The sequence below is a fragment of the Canis aureus genome, chromosome 24 (genome assembly GCF_053574225.1).
Source record: "Canis aureus isolate CA01 chromosome 24, VMU_Caureus_v.1.0, whole genome shotgun sequence".
Classification (NCBI taxonomy): Eukaryota; Metazoa; Chordata; class Mammalia; order Carnivora; family Canidae; genus Canis; species Canis aureus.
The window spans coordinates 16,986,024-16,992,023 of record NC_135634.1 but is presented as its reverse complement, the minus strand read 5'-3'; positions in this window follow the sequence as shown (position 1 = coordinate 16,992,023).

The following is a 6,000-nucleotide window of genomic DNA, read 5'->3' as shown; positions in this document are numbered from 1 at the left end:
TGAAATGAGTTTATTACATTGGACTTAAAATGTCTATTAAAACCACTTTTAAAACTAAGTATCTTCCCTTAAAAAACTTCGCATATTACATACATTGAATGAAACAGAATAGAAATTTGCTAAATATCTATTGAAATACTTACTAATTATAATGATCCAAAAACTAAAAACAGCATGATTGGAATGACTATTCTTGGTACATATTCATGTTTCTTACAGTGTTATAAATGTACCTCTTTATTGCTGATGTATTTCTGATGAATGCACTTACTTTTACAGTGATATTGCCTCTCATCTGCTACATTTCCTTTGTGGCTAAGAACTCTGAAATTGCTGACTCTTCAACTAATTCTTCTCTGTAGACCATCTGCATGGTTGAGAAGATGCTCTCCTATGAGTGATGAGATGCCTAAAAACTCGGCACAAATTCTGCTTAAAAAAGACTATTTTAAGTCCTTTTATTTTAAACACAAGTAATTTGCTCACATATCTTCACAGATTCTGTATTTTTGCTTCAGAATGCCTCCATCCAACAAAAATTTTTGTGTGACAAAAATTCATCAAATAAATTATCTTTGGTTATTACCTTTTTGGATGTCTTGCCAAGTTTAGGTTTTCAATGTTGTAGATCTTCTCAATTTTATTCCATTCCAAATAAGGAGCACATCATTGGCTGATTAAAAATATGACCCCTCATCAAAAAAGTTATCAAGTAAAAATATTCTAAAGTAGAATTTTAGAATTCAAAATCTGTGGATTGTATATATTCTTTGAGCTCTTAATCATGTAATTTAGTTAGTTTCCCCCTTCCTCTGGGGGGAATATATTTAAACATCTCCTTTTTATTAGTTTTCTTTTCAAGAATTACAACTTTCTAAGTTTAACATGTTGAAATTTTAGATAATCCATTGAAAATTTTTGATGAACTATTTCCAAGTGATTTTGCCAAAAATGCAACAGAAACCTAAAGAGATCACACTGATCATGATGAGCACTAACTAATATATGGAAATGTTGAATCACTATATTGTACACCTGAAAATATCATAATACCATGTGTTAACTATATTGGAATTAAAATAAAAATTAAACAAAAGAAATCTAAAGACATCTTTTTTAAAAAAAATGTAATGCCCTAAGAAAAATTGATTAATCTAAAAGAAATTGTCTAACAGTGGAAACTTTTCTAAAATCTAGTTAATGACTGGAGGCAAAAAAGAAGTATGTGATATATTCTTCACCATGTAGCTGAGTCTGCATGTGTTAGGGTGAACTACACGATTAGTTCTCTGAATCAACTTCCATAAAGAATTATCTTGCAAGGTAAGAGTAAAAAATATGCTAATTTGAAGCATACATACAGACTTGTATTGCTAAAGCTCAAAAGTAATTGTAGAAATTATTTAGAACTTTAATTAAAAAATGATTTTAGGGGTAGAAGTGTTCCATCATTGGTATTGTTTAGGATGGCCCAGTTATGATGGTAATAAGGAATTGCTTGGGGGTGACTGAATTGTTTTCAATTTGCGGTGGATAATGCAATTCTTTGTTGTTGGTACCGGGGCAGACTGCTCCCACTGCCCAATCTGTAGTCCACACTGCCTCAATCAATTCCAAGTGTATGTTCTATAGTTTTCTTAATGTAACAATAACATTGGTTTAACTATAAAACAATACAACAATGTTTGCATCTCTATGACTCTCCTTTCCCTACACATAATTTATCTTTAAAAGTAAACTTTTTAATTAGATTTACAATAACATTTGCCAAAAATGTTTGAATTTTTATCTTTGACATAATGAATATAAAACCTTAGTGTAATTCTACAAATTAGGGAAAATAGAATCATTGATGAAATTTACTTAACTGATTTCCTATTTAAATCACCAAATGATACTGATATGGCACTTGCATAATTTATACAGTTATTGTGCTAATAGAGTCAACAAGGGAAACAACCATCAGTTAACATTCTGCACATTTGCAAAAATTATTTTAGAAAATTAATTAAGGAGACAAGCTATTTGGTCTAAATGACAAATCTATTATTTTTATAAAATAATATGTAAACACAACAGTATATGATGAATTGTCATTTTTGAGCAAAGCCTTTGTAAAAGTAGCTTTTCTATTATTTTTGAAGTTGATGCTGATGCATTGCCAGGAGTTTTGTGTCTTTGGCCATTTCTGTGAATATTGATATTACCACTGCTCCCATAGCAAATGGTATGTGTTAATGAATACCTAGTGCAAATTCATTTTCATATTTCTGAGAAATCAAAACTAAGTACTTTTAAAACAATAATTATGCATTTACTCTCTCTCTCTCTTTTTAGCTCATTACTGTCAAATGAGTTTATTGCAAGACATCAAAGCATAACCAAATAATAAAATAAATACATTCATGCCTATAGTTTCCTCTGCCCTTGTGTGGTCCTCTCCCACATTGAATCTGGACTTGCTCTGTGTTTTGCTTTAACCAACAGAAAGTGGTGAAAGTGATGCTATGCTATGTCAATATAAATTACATAAAATTATATTTTATGTAATCCTTTATTATTTTTAATTTATTAATTTATTATTTTATTACTATTTTATTATTTTTTTATTGGAGTTCAATTTGCCAACATATAGCCTAACACCCAGTACTCATCTCAAGTGTCCCCCTCAGTGCCTGTCACCCAGTTACCCCAACCCCCGCCCACCTCCCTTTCCACTACCCCTTGTTTGTTTTCCAGAGTTAGGTGCCTCTCATGTTTTGTCACCCTCACTGATATTTTCATTCATTTTCTCTCCTTTTCCCTATAATCCCTTTCACTATTTTTTTATATTCCCCATATGAGTGAACCCATATAATGTTTGTCCTTCTCTGACTTACTTCACTCAACATAATACCCTCCAGTTCCATCCATGTCGAAGCAAATGGTGGGTATTTGTCATTTCTAATGGCTGAGGAATATTCCATTGTGTACATAGACCACACCTTCTTTATCCATTCATCTTTCGATGGACACTGAGGCTCCTTCTACAGTTTGGCTATCATGGACATTGCTTCTATAAACATTGGGGTGCAGGTGTCCTGGCATTTCACTGCATCTGTATCTTTGGGGTAAATCCCCAGCAGTGCAATTGCTGGGTCGTAGGGCAGTTCTATTTTTAACTCTTTGAGGAACCTCTACACAGTTTTCCAGAGTGGCTGTACCAGTTCACTTTCCCACCAACAGTGCACGAGGGTTCCCCTTTCTCCACATCCTCTCCAACATTTGTGTTTCCTGTCTTGTTAATTGTCACCATTCTCACTGGTGTGAGGTGGTATCTCATTGTGGTTTTGATTTGTATTCCCCTGATGGCAAGTGATGTGGAGCATTTTCTCATGTGCTTATTGGCCATGTCTATGTCTTCTTTGGTGAAATTTCTGTTCATGTCTTTTGCTCATCTCATGATTGGATTGTTTCTTTGCTGTTGAGTTTAATAAGTTCTTTATAGATCTTGGATATTGGGACTTAATCAAAATAAAAAGCTTCTGCACAGCAAAAGAAACAGTCAACAAAACTAAAAGACAACCTACAGAATGGGAGAAGATATTTGCAAATGACATATCAGATAAAGGGCTAGTATTAAAGCGTAATTCTTGATCAGTCTTGGCAGCATTCTCTGCTGCCCTATTGGTCTGCCTTTCTAGAAAGAAAAGCTGTGTGGAGACTCCTGGGAGAAGGGAACACCACATGGAGAGAGAGGTCATATGTAGGAGCACAGAGGCTCTGGACCTGTGAGTGGGATATCCATCTTTGCTATTGCAACTTCCATTCATTTACATGTAATCATGTAAGATAGCAGAAGAGAGATGAGCAGAAGAACCACAAGCTATACCTCAGCCAACCCACATAATAATGGGATAGAATAAAATTGTCACTGTTTTAAACAATTAAGGTTTGGGATAGTTTGTTATGCAGCATTAGATTACTAAAACAGGAATTGGTACTCAAATTGGGGTTAGCATAACAAAAATCTAAAATACATGGTATTGGTGTAGGGATTGGCTGGCAGGTAGAAGTTGGAAGAGGCTTGATGAAACTCTTATTAAAAGCTATAAAAGGGGACCATGGGTGGCTCAGTCTGTTAAGTGTTTGCCTTCTGCTCAAGCCATGATCCCAGAGTCCTGGGATAGAGCCCTGCATCAGGTTCCTTGCTCAGCAGTGAGCCTGCTTCTCCCTCTCCCGCTCCCCTGCTTGTGCTCTCTCTCAAATAAATAAATAAAATCTTTTTTTAAAAAAAGCTAGAAAAACAGGAAAGATAGGCGGGAAGAGGCAGTGGTTTTACACTGTGGTGGGAAGTTTGAAAATAGTGTCACCTCTGCTAATATGGAAGACAGAAATTACTTTAATGAAACTGGATATCAAGTTAAGTTTTCCAGACTAAGTCTCCTTCTAGGCTTCTATTAGCTGCTTATAATAAAATATGGAAGTAGATAGATGAGTAGAAGAAGGAGCTGTTTCATTTCAAGCAAAATTTAGAGAGAATATGAAGTAGCTGAGATTTGCTGTGTTTAAAAATAAAACGTTATCCTTAGTATTTCTTAGCAGATGATACTCAAAGTAAGAAATAGGCTCAGGACCATGACCAAATCTTGAGTGCTGTCAGTTAGGTATGGTTTTAACGTCAAAACCTCACAGGTGTAGCTCTAAGAAACATTCTAAGACCTCAGAATTATTTCAAATGATGCTCACTAAACAAAATGACTTCTAAGAACATGACCAACATCCTAGGGGATTGGCTCAGAGCAGTCTAATGTAGAGAGAAGCTCGTCTTGAAGACATATAGGACTATGTCTTTTGTCTTTGAAATGGATTTATAATTTGATGCATAGGAAACCCACAAAAGACAACGTAATTTCTTAGATTGCAAGGGACAGAGTTCACTGAAAATGAACAGGACTCTGAATCCTCAGACTTTGGTGTGCAGGAAATCGGGGTGCATTGAGGGTCATCCTCATAGAAAAGCACTGAGATGAAGATGTGTGAGAGGAAATGCCATCTTGGATGGTTTGGCCCCAGCCTCTGTCTGAACACAGGATCAGGAGGTCAGGAGAGGCCCTAAACAAGTGCAGCTGATAAACCACCCAGGGCTAGCATTGCTTGGCATTCATATCTCATCATCTTATTTATTACACAAGACTCTCACATACTACCAAAAGAGACCATGGCAGAAACTGAAACATGAAATAATTTCTAAAAGCTGAAATGGACAGGATGCCACAACAAGTACAAAGTTAGGCCATCTTAGGAAAAAGATATGGTCACACTGGTTATACATTTCCACGTCTGATAGGATGAAGTAATATTTTCACACCATTTTCAAAGATATGGTCACGCTGGTTATACATTTCCACATCTGACAGGATGAAGTAATATTTTCACACCATTTCAAAAATTTTTAGTAGACAAGAATCATTTCAGAACAAAAATTATGCTTTTTAAATATATTTTTTAAATTATTGGAGACAGTAAAACTACAGGAGTATCAGTTTTAAGTGCAAAACTAGGCACATGTCATTTTTTTGAGAAATATATAAAACCATACATGAAGCTAAAATCAAATATATTCAGAGAAAAGGAAAAAAGAAAATGAAAAACAAGAGGAACTATTGATGATGAAATTCCTTATCAAATGATTATGTTGGATATCCACAGTAGCAATGATTTATAATAAGGACTAATAACTGAAAATTACTATGGTGTATGAATACTACCACATGTTTTGCTTTAAAATGAATTATAAAACTACTAACATGGAATAAAAAATAGCTCAATCTATGCAAGGCACATATATGGGGGAAAGTTCTTTACTACTTTTTGTTAGATAAATCACTTCTAATCTTCTTACTAAGGATGCTTTCCAATTGGGTGATAACTGTTTCGTGAGCCGCATCATATACTGTACATCATGACCAGGATAGTGATATATGAAGTAAGCATGAATAAAAACATGCATTTGAATGA